The sequence below is a fragment of the Micromys minutus genome (assembly GCF_963924665.1).
Source record: "Micromys minutus genome assembly, chromosome: 16".
NCBI classification, from domain to species: Eukaryota; Metazoa; Chordata; class Mammalia; order Rodentia; family Muridae; genus Micromys; species Micromys minutus.
This window is the reverse complement of record NC_137985.1, coordinates 30,311,090-30,326,754: the sequence shown is the minus strand read 5'-3', so window position 1 is coordinate 30,326,754 and position 15,665 is coordinate 30,311,090.

The following is a 15,665-nucleotide window of genomic DNA, read 5'->3' as shown; positions in this document are numbered from 1 at the left end:
CAACATAATAAAAGCTACCCACAAATGACATTATCCTAAATGGAGAAAAGCTTAAAGCAGTCACAGTGGAGTTAGGAACAACAGAGAGATATCCAGGGTTTTCACTCCTTTTCAATGCTGTGCTCAAAACACTAGGTGGAGCAATAAAGCAAGAGAAGAAAACTGAGTCTATGGACAAAAAAAATTAAATCATCTCTATTTGCAGATGATATTTATACATTAAAAAACATAAAATGTCTACCAGCAAACTTCAAGAAATGATAAACAAATTCAACAGTTTGGCAGGATACTAAGTCAGCTTGCACAAGCCAATAGCTTTTCTATACACCAACATTAAATGTACAGAAACAGAGACTGTGGACACACTCCTATCCATCACAGCCTCAATAAATATAAGATATGTAGGAATAATTCCAACCTAGAAAATAAAAAACCTCTACAATAAAAACTAAGCCTTTGAAGAGACTGAGAGACAGTCAATTAAAATGCATTTCATTCTCATGTATTCTTAGAAAAATAATGTAGAAATGAACACTTACAAGAAGTTATTTGTAGATTCAATGCAATCCCAATCAAAATCCTCATCTTGTTCTTCACAGAAATAAAGTAAAAAACAATCTAAAGTTCATATGGAACTACAAGAGACCTCAGATGACCAAAACAATCCTGAACATCAACAACCAAAATATAAAAATTCTCTAGAAGTTACCATTTCAGATCTCAGGATATATAACAGAGCCACAGTAATAAAATCAATATGGCATCTGTACAAAAACAGATATGTAAACAAATAACAACAAAATTCAAGATCAAAATATGAGTATGTCTAAATTCCACTGCATAATATTAAACAAATTTGACAAATGCTGGAGAATAATATAGTTTTAACAAATCATGGTAGAAAAACTGGATGTCCACATACAGAAAAATGACATTAGACTTGCATCTATTACCTTGAAAAAAACCTAACTCCAAATGGATCAGCGTCTTAATATGGAAACTAAAACCTAAAATAACCAAACGTCTAGAAGAAAGCATAGGCGGCACCCTATGTGATATAGGAAAGGAGAGAAGAGAGCTTAAATGGCCCAAGAATCAAGGCAACAATGGACAAACAAATTTATAAATATCAAAAAGCTTATGTACCACTGAGCGGGGAAATCAACTAGATGAAGATGGAGGCCAAAGAATGAAAGATATTTTTAATAGATACATGTCTGTCCAAGGATTAGTATCTACAATATAAAAAACATGCACAAAAATACTATTTTAAAACTGAACCTGAATGAAAAGTTTGAAAAAAAAAGTCTGGCCAAGAAGTATCTCATAAAATGGTCATTTTTCCTGGTAGCTAAAACAGTTTTGCAAGTTTGTCATACCTGTCAGAAAGACATCAACATAAGGACCACCAAGTTCTGTCTTGAATTAGGGGAAGTGTAAATCTTATTCACTGTTGGTGGGATTTTATAATGATGCAGTCACTCTAGAACTCAATGGTAGAACACTCAGAAAACTAACAATAAATCTACCATGTGACCCATCTATGCCATTCCTTCACATGTGCTCAATACACTCAACATCTTACTACAAAAACACTTGCTCGACCATGTTCATTCCCGCTCTGTTTACAATAGCTATGTGGAAACAACTTAAATGCTCTTTAAACAATAAATAGATAATATGTTACATAGACACTAAAAGAAAAATGGAAAATTTACAGGTAAATAGATGGAACTCCAAAAGATCACACCAAGTGCAATAACCCATACACAGAAATCACATGTTCTCTCTGATCTGAGATTCTAACTCCAATTCTTCAGAAGTGAGCACATAACATACTGGAGGAACCACAGAAACCAGGAAAATAAAAAGAAACCATTTCCAGGGGTAGAGTCTTGAGGAGCAAGAGAAAGCAGATAGCAAGGTACAAATGATCTGACTAAGAATGGGGAGGAGGACTCTGATAAGGAGAGACATGCAAAAAAGGGGAGAAAAAAATAATAGTAAGGATGCCTGGAAAGGTCATCATAAGGAATCACATTATTAACTACTTAAATCACCTATAATATACATAAGTCTATGTATAATATACATATATCATTTAAATAAAATTTTCTCATCTAAGTTGACACTACTTTCTCCAAAAGCCAAAGTCTACATGACAAAATGTATCAGAAAACCTCTTTAGAGTTGTTGATCAAGATCATCTAAGAAACTCCAGAGATGTTACAAACTACTTGGCTGCCTCCAGAAGTAAACATTCTATTGCTGAAGACATCATGCACTTCAGACACAGGCATTGAAGTAAAACTGACTTAAAAGCCTCCTCCCTTGGGATTAGCTCTCATGGTACCAAACGCCTGCCTAGAAGGTTCATGGAAGAAAAACATGACTGGTCCTGGAAGCCTATACAACTACCTAGAACTACTGAAATCATGGATCAAGGAGGAGAACCTGCATTCACCACTGTACTAAAGCAGCATAAATCCTAACTACACTCTAAATATTTGTCCTTATGTCCACAGGTAAATGCAGTCCTCACCCCTCCCTCATCAAGGAAACTTTTCTCTGCAACAATTAGTCAAAATGAAGACTAGTGGAGCTCAGTTCCAATTAATGTATCTATCTACGAGTAATTCCTGCATCTAAAAATCAGTCATCATTGTGGAAGAGGCAACAAGACTTAAAGGCCAGAAGGTGAATAGTTTTCTCTGAGACTATATTTCCTAGAGATATCTGAAGCTGCACACAAAACGTTTCACCAGTCTGACTGCCTCAGTACAAGCTGAACAAAAGCAACAGCAATAGACATGCAAAAGTGAGTGTGGGTGAGGGAAAGCCCAGGAGGCCTCAGTCCTACACAAACAAAAACAAAAACAAAAACAACAAAGACAAAGAAAAAAACCAAAAAACAAAACCAAAAAAAAAAAAAAAAAAAAAAAAAAACCTAAACATCTAAGGAATGTTGAAAGTAAGTAAATACAACTCTTTCTCTCTCTCTCTCTCTCTCTCTCTCTCTCTCTCTCTCTCTCTCTCTCTCTCTCTCTCTCTCTCTCTCTCTCCCTCCCTCCCTCCCTCCCTCCCTCCCTCCCTCCCTCCCTCTCTCTCTCTCTCTCTCTCTCTCTCTCTCTCTCTCTCTCTCTCTCTCTCTCTCTCTCTCTCTCCTTTCCTCTCCTCTCCTAAATTTATGCACATATGCTCAGTCTCTTTAATGTTACTTGCATATATGTTTTCAGAGCTGACCATTTGGTGTTGGATAATTCATTAGTATGCTCCTTCCTCAGAAGATTGTTTCTGCCACATTCTGTCAGATATCCAAACTACAGCTAAACCATATAAAGCCATAGTGGTGACAATGAGTAACAAGAGGTGGGACTGAACACAGAATAGCAAACAAATAAAAGAATAGGACAGTCAAAACTAAATTTACAACAAAAATATAAAAGATGTTTTTTAGACTTACAATATTAATATCTTGAATATTATAAAAATTTTAGAACTATAGAAACCTGGGCACAAGGTGGCAGCCAATCTAAGTGTGACAGAAATAAGGCTAGCCAGAAGAGAGGTTTGGAGCTGCATTATAGACCTTTCTGTGGAATGGAAAGAGAGATGTATGTTACAAAAAAAATACCTCACTGTCTAGGGCTAGGAGCATAGCATGATTATGGGGAACTCAGCTAGCATAAAGACTGACCACAGCACTGAGCATACTAGTTTTACTTTTAGGTAGTTGTCTGAATATAACATTTGTTTGGATAGTTTCTTAGCCTAAAAGAAAAGAATGCATATCATCTCATAACCTTGGATTTTCACTGTCTGGATGCATGCTTTAGTCTTTGGAGTGACAGAGAGGTGTTGCTTTTCCTTGGTTTGGCTACATTTCCTGAGTGTTCTCAAGGCTTCTTTCTCAATCTCAACCCACCACTGAATGCTGAGGAGACTTCTAACGCTGCTCATTTGAATATACCTGTTCTTTCTTCTTGCTTGGTTAAGATCATTGCCTCTCATCCACTACCCATCTGGGTTTTATCATAATCATGTTCTCTGTTCAAAGCCCCAAAGAAGGGGATGTTCTGGCCCTAACAGTATTGCTGCATTCCAGGCTGTACCTGAACCATGCCCTGGGGAACTAGGAAGAATTCTTATCCAAGCTGAACAAGTTCTCTAGGGGGTAAGTAACAGGCATAAAAAAAATCAACAGGTTCCAACATAAATGGAAAAATAGATAATAGTTGTTGATCAGGAATTCAATCATAGGAGTGCATCTATTTTCCACAGACATTGACCATTAATAAAATGTCAAAATAGACAAATTATTTATAAAACCACATTTGTTTTTAAATTTCAACATAACTACAAAAAGATGAAAAAGCAGTTTCTGTATGCCTTTTGTGTGGCTTAACCAACAGTACTATCTTCAATCACCATGAAGATTGTCTAAAGGGGGAAACAACTTTACAATAGTATTAACTCTAACTTTAGTTTTGTCAGTTTTGACATATACTTATTTTAGCACCTATTAATACAGAATTTTATCGTGTGTAGAATTTGTGTAAAATCCTCCAAATGTAAGGCAAATGTTATCTATCATTGCCAAGATAGTCTCTGGTGCTACAGTCAGACAGTCAGACAGTCAGACAGTCAGACAATCAGACAGTCAGACAGTCAGACAGTCAGACAATCATCCAGTTTTGTAGTTCTGAGAATGTCCAACAGTAAGAATCATACACTACATACTCATTTTGAATTGAACTTTTCATTCTATATGCTACTTTTGTTCAATTTATCAGTTGTTCACTCTTTTTTACTGTTGAATAATTTTCCGTTATATCTCCATTTACTTTTTTATATTTTATTTTTTAATTGAATAACTTTATTCTATTTTAAAATACAAAGATAAATGAACAGATTTTAAAAGCATTTTTGAATAAGAGTGAATGAATATATTTTTGTTGGTACTTAATTTTTTTTAAAGGTTTGATAGTATGCCGTAAAATTTTATGACTTACAATAAGCATAAAGAACATGTAAAACAAGATGTAACCTGTAAATAGTCAAAGTTTTCTTGGTGTGTAAAGATTAAGCATAATGATTTATCTTTTTGGCCTTTGTTTTTCTTAAACTTCATATAGTCTGTAAGTTGATTCTGGGGTGTTCAGAGCTTTCTGGGGTTAGTATCCAATTATCAGTGACTGCCTATTATGTCTGTTCTTTTGTGAATGGGTTACTTCACTCAGGATGATATACTATAGATTAATCCATTTTCTTAAGATTTTCATAAAGTCATTGTTTCTGATGGCTGAGTAGTACTCCATTGGGTAATATACCACACTTTTTGTATCCATTCATATACTGAAAGACATCTAGGTTCTTTCCAGGTTCTGGCTATCATAAATAGGGCTTCTAAGAACATTGTGGTGCATGTGTCTTTGTTGTATGTTGGAGCATCTCTGGAGTATATGCCCAGAAGTGGAATAACTGGGTCTTCAGGAAGTACTGTGTCAAATTTTCTGAGCAACCACCAGACTGATTTCCAGAGTGGTTGTACCAATTTACAACTGCACCATAAGTGAACAAGTGTTCCCCTTTCTATGCTTCCTCGCAAGCATCTGATGTCATTTGAATTTTTGATCTTAGCCATTCTGACTGGTGTAAAGTGGAATCTCAGGGTTGTTTTGATCTGCATTTCCCTGATGGCTAAGGATGTTGAGCATTTCTTTAGTTGCTTCTCTGCCATTTGATATTTCTCAATTGAGAACTTTTTGTTTAGCTCTGTACCCCATTTTTAAGAGAATTTTTTGATTCTCTGGTGTCTAACTTCTTGAGTTCTTTGTATACCTTGGATATTAGGCCCCTATCAGATGTGAGGTTGGTAAAGATCTTTTACCAATCTGTTGGCTGCTGTTTCATTTTCGTGACAGTGTCCATAGCCTTACAGAAACTTTGCAATCTCATTAACTCCCATTTGTCGATATTTGACCTTAAAGCATGATCCACTGGTGTTCTGTTCAGGAAATTTTTTCCTGTGCCTATGTGTTCTAAGGTTTTGCCTACTTTCTCATCTAATAGTTTCAGTGTACCTGGTTTAATGAGGAGATCTTTGATCCACTTGCACTTGAGCTTTGTACAGGGAGATAAGAAAGGGTCTATATTCATTCTTCTGCGTGCTGAGTGCCAGTTGGAACAACACCATTTGTTTAATAGACTGTCCTTTTCCCTTTGACTGTTTAGACCTCATTTGTCAAAAATCAGGTGACCATATATGTGAGGGCTCATTTCTGGATTTTCTATTCTATTCCATTGATCCACATGCCTATCTCTGTATCAGTACCATGCAATTTTTAACACAATTGCCTTGTAATACAGGTTGAGGTCAGGAATGGTGACTCCAACAGATTTTTTTTGATGTTGAGGAAGGATTTCACTATTCTAGGTCTTTGCTATACCAGATGAAATTGCACATTGCTTTTTCAAACTCTATGAAAATTAAGTTGGAATTTTGATGGAGATTGCATTGAATCTATAGATTGCTTTTGGTAAGATGGCCATTTTTACAATGTTGATTCTTCCAATCCATGAACATGGGAAATCTTTCCATTTTCTGAAATCTTCCTCAATTTCCTTCTTAAGAGATTTGAAGTTCTTGTCATACAGTCCATCACTTGCTTAGATAGAGTCATACTAAGGTATTTCATTATTGTTTGTGATTATTGTGAAGGGTATATTTTCCCTAATTTCTTTCTCCACATGTTAGTCCTTTGAGTAGAGGAAGGCTACTGATTTGTTTGAGTTAATTTTATAACCAGCCACTTTGCTGCAGTTGTTTATCAGCTGTAGAAGTTCTCTGGTGGATTTTTTGAGGTCACTTATGTATGCTATCTTGTCATCTGCAAACAGTGATGTTTTTACTTATTACTTTCCCATTTATATCTCTTTTGTTTTCTTTTGCTGTCTAATTGCTCCAGCCAGGACTACCAGTACTAATTTGAACAGGTAGGGGGAGAGTGGTAGGCCTTGTCTAGTCCCTGATTTTAGTGGGATTGCTTCAAGTTTCTCACCCTTAAGATTGATGTTGGTTATTGGTTTGCTGTATATTATTTTTATTATGTTTAGGTATGGGCCTTGGATTCCTGTTCTTTCGAAGGCTTTTAACATGAAGGATTGTTGAATTTTGTCAAATGCTTTTTCAGCATCTAGAGAGATGACCTTTTGGTTTTCTTCTTTGAGTTTGTTTATATAGAGGATTACGGTGATGGATTTCCATATATTAAACCATCCCTGCATCCCAGGGATGAAGCCTACTTGATCATGGTGAATGATCATTTTGGTGTGTTCTTGGATTCTGTTTGCAAGGCTTTTATTGAGTATTTTTGGATCAATGTTCATAAGTGAGGTTGGTCTGAAGTTCTCTTTCTTTATAGGTTCTTTGTGGGGTTGAGGAACAAAGGGTACTGTGGCCTCAAAAAGTGAGTTAGGTGGTGTTCCATCTGACTCTATTTAGTGGAATACTTTGAAGAGTATTGGTATTAGGTCGTCAATAAATGTCTGATACAATTCTTCACTGAAATCATCCGGTTCTGGGCTTTTTTTGGTTGGGCGGCTTTTGATGACTGCTTCTATTTTTTTAGGTGTTATGTGATTATTTAGATGGTTTATCTGTTACTGGTTTAACTTTAGTATCTGTTATCTGTCTAGGAATTCATCCATTTCCTCCAGATTTTCCAGGTTTGTTGAGTATAGGCTTTTGTGGTAAGATCGGAGGATTTCTTGAATTTCCTCAGTTTCAGTTGTTATTTCTCAACTTTGCTTTCTGATTTTGTTAATTTGGATACTCTCTCATTGCCCTCTAGATATTCTGGCTAAGGGTTTATCAATTTTGTTAATTTTCTCAAAGATCCAGCTCTTGTTTTTATTGATTCTTTGAATGGTTCTTTTTGTTTCTATTTGGTCAATTTCTGCTTTGAGTTTGATTATTTCTTGACATCTACTGTTATAGAGCTTTCAACTGTGCTGTCAAGTTGCTAGTGTATGCTCTCTCCAGTTTCTTTTTAGAAGCAGTCAGAACTATGAGTTTTTCTCCTAGTGCTGCTTTCATTCCATCCCATAGGTTTGGGTATGTTGTATTTTCATTTTCATTAAATTCTAGAAAAATCCCTAATTTCTCTCTTTATTTCTTCTTTGACCATGCTATTTTTTAGTAGAGGATTGTTTAGTTTTTATGTGTATATGTGCATTTTGCTGTTTTTTTTTTTTTTTTTTTTTTTTTTTTTTGTTATGAAAGACCAGCCTTAGACCATGGTGATCTGATGGGATGCATGGGAGTATTTCAATCTTCTTATATCTATGGAGGATTGTTTTGTGACCGATTATATGGTCAATTTTGCAGAAGGAGCCATGAGGTGCTGAGAGAAAGGTGTATTCTTTTTTTTGGGGGGGGGGGGATGAAATGTTCTGTAGATGTCTATTAATTCCAATTGGTTCTAAACCTTTGCTAGTTTTGCTGTGACCTTGTTCAGTTTCTGTTTCCATGATCTGTCCATTGATAAGAGTGCAGTGTTGAGGTTTCCCACTATTATTGTGTGGGGTGCAATGTATTTTTTGAGCTTAGTAGAGTTTCTTTCATGAATATGGGTACTCTTGTGTTTTGAGCATATAATTTAAGGATTGAGAGTTCCTCCTGACAAATTTTCCCTGTAATGAATAAAAAGTGTCCTTCCTTATCTTTTTTGATATCTTTTGGTTGAAAATCTACTTTGGTTGAAAAAGCCACTCCAGCTTGCTTCTTGGGGTTATTTGGGAGGTTTTTTCCCAACCTTTTACTCTCAGATAGTGTCTGTCTTTGTCTCTGAGATGAGTTTCCTGCATGCAGAAAAATGCTGGGTTTTGTTTATGTATCCAGTCTGATAGACTATATCTTTTTATTGGGGAATTGAGTCCATTTATGTTAACAGATATTAAGGAATAGTGGTTGCTGTTTCCTGCCATTTTTGCTTTTAGAGGTAGAATTGTGCCTGTGTGTCTTTCTTCTTTTGGTTTTTTTTGCTTAGGTATTTTCTTGTTTTTACTAGGATGTAGTTTCCCTCCTTGTATTGTGTTTTACACCTGTAATTTGTTGTAGTGCTATGTTTGTGGTCAGATATTGTGTCAATTAAGTTTTTCCTGGATTATCTTTGTCTCTCCATCTATGGTGATTGAGAGTTTTGCTGCATATAGCAGCTTGGGCTGACACTTGTGTTCTCTTAGGATCTGCATGATGTCTGTCTAGGATCTAGCTTTCATAGTCTCTGTTGAGAAGTCAGGCATGATTCTGATTGGTCTGCCTTTATATGTTACCTTACGTTTTTCCCTTACTGCTTTTAGTATTCTTTCTTTGCTTTGTGCACTTGGCATTTTAACTGTTATGTGTTGGGAGGAATTCCTTTTCTTGTCCACTCTATTTGGAGTTCTGTAGGCTTGTTTTATGCTCATGGTCATCTCATTCTTAAGGGCAGGGAAGTTTTCTTCTATGATTTTGTTGAAGATATTTACTGTGCTTCTTAGTTGATATCCTTCACCCTCTTCTATTCCTTAGGTTTGGTCTTCTCTGGATATTTTGGGTTTGGAGCTTTTTGGCTTTTGCATCTTCTCTGACTGTTTTTTCTATGTTTTCCATGTTGTCTTCGGTCCCTGAGATTCTCTCTTCCATCTCTTATATTCTGTTGGAGATGCTTGCACCTGTGAATACTGATTCTTTTTTAGGTTTTCTACCTCCAGGGTTGTCTTTTTTAGTGTTTTTTTTTAATTGTTTCCATTTCAATTTTAAATTCCTTCTTCAATTCCTTCATCTCTTTGGTTCTGTTTTCCTCTTGTTCTTTGATTTCTTTGAGTGTTTTTCTTGTTTTCTCTTTAAAAGCTTCTATTCCTCCCCTTCTTATTTAAGGATATCTATTATCATCTTGAGGTATGATTTTGGGTCAGCGTCTTCTTTTTCTGGAGTGTTTGGAAATCCGCTGTTTGCTGTGATGGTAGAGCTGGGTTCTGGTGTTGCCAGGTTCTTAATTTCCATTGGGTAAGTTCTTTTGCTTTCTTCTTGCCATCTTGTTGTCTGTGATTATACATGGTCTTGTTGTCAGTGATTGGTTCCAGTCTCTCCTGTGTACCTTGCCTGTGTCCCTGGATCTCCGCTGTTCTCGGTGGCAGATGGCCTGAGTGTTTGTTCTGCATGCACCAGCCTTCCGGGTGGAAACTGAGTCCCTACAGCAGAGTTCCTATTCCACTAAACCAATGGGGAGGGGGAGGGCGCTTTCTGCATACTCTGCCCAGACCTCTCAGCACTCTGGCTACTTGCAGTGCAGTCTCACTAGACCTGCATTCCTGGATCTCTGCTGTTCCTGGTGGCAGATGGCCTGAGCATTTGGTCTGCAAGCACAGGCCCTCCGGGTGGAAACTGAGTCCCTACGGCAGAGTTCCTGCTCCCCTGAACCAATGGGGGGACTTGCTTTCAGCAAGCTCGGCCCAGACCTCTGTGCTCACTGGCTAATTGCAGAGCATTCCCATCAGGTCTGCGTCCCTGGATCTCCACTATCATGTCACCATTTATTTACCCATTAACAATTTGAAAAAAAAGTCAGTGATTTTTTTCCCATTTAGAGCTGTTACAGTTAAAATTTCTATGAGCATCTTTGGTAGAATTTTGCAAAAATACATTTGTCTGTTCTTTCCTCTAGGATGAAAATATTAAATGGAGTTAAAGAAACTAGACACTAAAAGAATATTATTTGCTTCATATAAAATGGTAGACAAGGCTGCCCATTTTCTCCATACCAATTCAATATAGTACTCAAAGTCCTAGACAGAGCAATTAGACAACAAAAGGACTTCAAAGTGATATGAATTGGAAGAGAGGAAGTCAAGATATCCCTGTTTGCAGGTGATATGATAGTGTACTTAAATAACCCAAAATTCCACCAGAGAAGCCCTAAACCTGATAAACACCTTCAGCAAAGAAATCTAGAGAGATTCAAAGCAATCCCCATCAAAATTCCAACTCAATTCTTCATAGAGTTAGAAAGAACAATTTTCAGGAAAAATGCAAATCAAAACAACCCTGAGATTCCACCTCACATCGGTCAGAATGGCTAAGATCAAAAAACTCAGGTGACAGCAGATGCTGGCGAGGATTCGGAGAAAGAGGAACACTCCTCCACTGTTTGTGGGGTTGTAAACTGGTACAACCCCTCTGGAAATCAGTCTGGCGGTTCGTCAGAAATTGTCATAGTACTACCTAAAAACCCAACTATTCCACTCCTGGGCATATACCCCAAAGATGCTCAACATATAACATGGAAACATGCTCCACCGTGTTTATACCAGCCCTATTTATAATAATCAGAAGCTGGAAAGAACCCAGATGTCCTTCAACAGAAGAATGGATACAGAAAATGTTGTGCATTTGCACAATAGAGTACTACTCAGCTATTAAAAACAATGACTTCATGAAAATCTTGGGAAAATAGATGGAACTAGAAAGTATCATCCTGAGGAAGTTAACCCAATCACAAAAGAACACACATGGTATGCACTCACTGATAAGTGGCTATTAGCCCAAAAGCTTGGAATACCCAAGATGCAATTTATAGACCACATGAAGCTCAAGAAGAGAGACCAAAGTGTGGATGCTTCCATCATTCTTAGAAAGGGAAACAAAATACTCACAGGAGGAAGTACGGAGACAAAGTGTGGAGTAGAGACTGAAGGAAGGCCTTCCAAAGACTGCTCCACCTGGGGATCCATCCCATATACAGTCACCAAACCCAGACAATATTGAGGATGCCAAGAAGTGTACGATAACAAGAACCTGATATAGCTGTCTTCTGAGAGGCTCTGCCAGAGCATGACAAATACAAAGGTGGATGCTTGTAGCCAGCCATTCTGCTAAGAACAGGGTCCTCAATAGAGAAGTTAGAAAAAGGACTGATGGCACTGAAGGGGTTTGCAACACCATAAGAACAACAATACCAACAAACCAAAGCTCCCAGGGACTAATCCAAAGAGTACAAATGGGCAGACCCATGTCTTCAGCTGCACATGTAGCAGAGGATGGCCTAGTTGGGCATCAATGGGAAGAGAAGCCCTTGGTCCTGCCAAGGTTCAATACACCAGTGTAGGGTAATGTCAGGGCAGGGTGGCAGGAATGGGTGGTGAAGGCACCCTCATAGAAGCAGGGTGAGGGGATGGAATACGAAGTTTTTGAAGGAGATACTAGAAAAGAGAATAACATTTGAAATGTAAATAAAATATATTCAATAAAAAATGAATTGAAAAAAAGAAAAACAATAATATCAACCAACCAGACCCTACAGAGCCCCCAAGGACTAAGCCAAAGAGTACACATGAAGAGATCATGGCTCCAGATGCTTATGTTGCCAAGGATAACCTTGTCAGTCCTTAGTCAGAGGAGAGACCTTTGGTCCTGTAAGGCTAGCTGCCTCAGTGTAGGGGAATGCCAGGGCAGAGAGGCAGGAGAAGGGTTGGGAGACATTCTCATAGAAGCAGGGGGAGGGAATATGTGACTGGGGGTTTCTGGAGAAGAAATTAGGAAAAGAAATAACATTTAAAATGTAAAATAAAGTAGATATTTAATAAAAGAAAAAATACTATACCTTGCCAATCAAGCTTCTTCAGTAACAGAGCAATCAATGGTTATCTAGGAAAAAAATATTAAACTGAAGGCCTTAGGTCAAAGGACCCCTGGTATGGGGTCAGTCCCAAAGTCTGGGGCCAGCCTTGATCTGGGGTCTGTGAACACTTACCTGATCCCAGTGATGACAGAGTCATCCTGATCCTGGAATTAGAAAGTTTAGATGCAGACTTTGAGCTATAAGACTTGCTTAATGCAAGGGGTTTTGGTGTGATGTTCTCAGTCCACCTCCCTGTCTATAGGATATTCATACTCTGACCTGTCTCCTCTTTCTTTTGCTCTCTCTCTCTCTCTCTCTCTCCTCTCCATTCTCTTCCATGCCCTCTTTCCCTCCTTCTCTGACATGTTGCATTTTTGTAAGGAAGGTGAGGCTGGCAATGTGAAGTTGACCTCCACACCCTTTGCAATGTACCTGTCCGTATTCATTTCTGTGCAACACACCACTACTGTAATGCCCTAGCGATGCCCTACCTCCAACCCTTCCCTCCTTGGGAAATATGCTTTATGTGGCTGTTCATGGAAGTTTGTGTGACAGCTGAGCAATATTAGAGCTTGTCATCTTGGCGACATCCTTGACATTTGTGCTTTTTTGGACCTTTTTCTAATGTTTTTATTTATAGTTTGATAATTTCATACAATTTATTTTGATCATATACTTGCCCTTCTGCAAGCTTCTCCCAGATACTCCATAACCTCCCTACCAGTCATGGTCACATAAACCCTTGATCATCAAGGGGGAGAAATGTGATACAAGCATCCATTTTACAGCAAAACATTTCAAAGCTTCTTATTCTCTGTGTTCTGCCCAATTGTGGGCTTTTTTTTTTTTTAAGAAACAAAGTTAGAAAGAATTTATTAAGAGAGGAAAGGTCTAAGAATGTAGAGGGCTAGTGAGCTGAAGAAAGAGTATGTGCTCCTTTGCCCTGTCTCACAAACCTCATGATCCTTTACAAGACATTTATCTGTTTCTGTTTTTGCTGCTTGTGACAATCATGTATTCTATTAATAAGAAAACTGCACACATGAATTTCATATCATGAACTAATAGGTAATAAACCCCTTTTGATCAAGATGTATAACTTTTTGAATGAATTTAAATACTACTAATTTTGTGAATATTTTGATGGTGTTTTCAGCTGTATTCACTAATACTAAAATTTGGTTTTCTTTTCCAATTTTTTTAATGTTTAAGAATGAAACTACACTGTCCCTACATAGTGAACTGGGAAGACTTACCTACTTGTCTATATTTTTACATTTTGAAGCATTGATGCTTATTTTCCCTTAAGCATTGGTAGAATCTATCAGTGGAACTGCCCAAGTCTGATCCTTTTTTGTAGAAACTTTTTGATTACTACTTGACTATATTTACATGCTTTAGATCTGCTCAAATGTTTGCTTCTTCTTAAGTAAATTTGGCAGTTTCATCTTTAAGGACTACATTTAGTTCACCAGATTTCCTAACTTGTTTGTTTTTAATTGTTGAAAGCATTCCTTTATATTCTTTTTCTGCTATGCAAGGTCAGAAATTATATACTTTCATTCTCATATCTAGCAAATGTACATTTCTTTCCCTCTCTCTTTATCGTCATTAGCTGCACTAAAAGTCATTTGATTTATTCAAAGAACTAATGGTTGCTTTCCTTGACTTCTCAAGATTGTTCATTTGTTTTTAATGATGGGGGGATGAAAATATGGTACCTTTGAAGAATAGAAGAGTACATGGGGTCCCCCAAGGTGGGATTTACCAGATGATGTGACCCTCCCAACCAGGGTGACAACTGAACTCAAGTCCTCTGTGTGAAGAGTACCTGCATTTAACCAGCCAGTTGTTCCTTCTGCCCCAACTGTTGTCCTACTTAATGTTTTGTTTATTTCAGTTCAAACCTCTATTCTTATCTTTGTTGGGGAAGGGGCTGGGTTTCAATTGTTTTTGTTTTTCTCACTAGGTAGAACATAGGTTATTTATGTGATACATCTCTTCTATGATCGAAAACCTAAAGCTAAACACTAAAAGACTCTAGAACTATTATAATAAAAAAAATGTTAATATGGACACTCAAAGTACGAAAAGAAAACAAAGAGAAATTCACAAGCTAACTGCTAGCAGGCTGTGCAGAGCTGTCTAGCTGTAGCCTCCTATTTCTATTGAATTTTCCATAGAAAAAAGAGGAGGAGCCCCTTATTTCTTTTTACCTAATTTAGAAATTGTTCTCACATGGCAGCCAAGTTTGTTGATATGCTCTATTGAAAATCCAAATAATTTTATTTAATCTCTGTGTTACCATAGGAACAATCAATAAATTGTTGGTAATTTTTACCTTTGGAATACAGACCTACCTCCTTCCAGCCACCTCACAGTCATTACTATCTTACCTAGTCCTCAGCACAAGGCAAGGGGAGCTCTATGAGTGTGTGGTGATGCTGGAAATTCTGGGTTTCTGACAGTAAAGCACTGGCTCGTCTCATGACAGAAAAAAAAATGCATGCGAATGTTCTTTAAAGATACTTGAGTGTCCTTTCTTGAATCAGTACATATTGTTTAGATAATTCATGTATCCCATATCTTTCATGGAAATAGATGCCTAGTTTCTTTTAATCCTTGTCACACAGTGCTGTGTTCTTCACTTACCTGAGGCAATGAGATAGGCCGTTCTTATCTGACCGCTGATGTTTCATCTCCTGATGAAGAAGAAATTGTTTTTTTCACACTGGATCATTAGTAGATATCCTGTGGGCACTGGGTAGATTCCAGGAAGCTGAAGCACTGTGACAACTGGACTTTTTCTCCTATTTGTTCCTCTTATTTCTCAGGCTGGTGGTCCACATGCGATCTCATCCATCCAGGTCTATCACTCACCACAAGCCTCACTGACTACTCCACACAGTCTCCGTGTGAAAGCATGCCCATCACCAATGAAACTAAGTTCTCTGTGTACCTTATGAAGAGTACATTTATTTTTGTTCTGTGTATGTATATGTG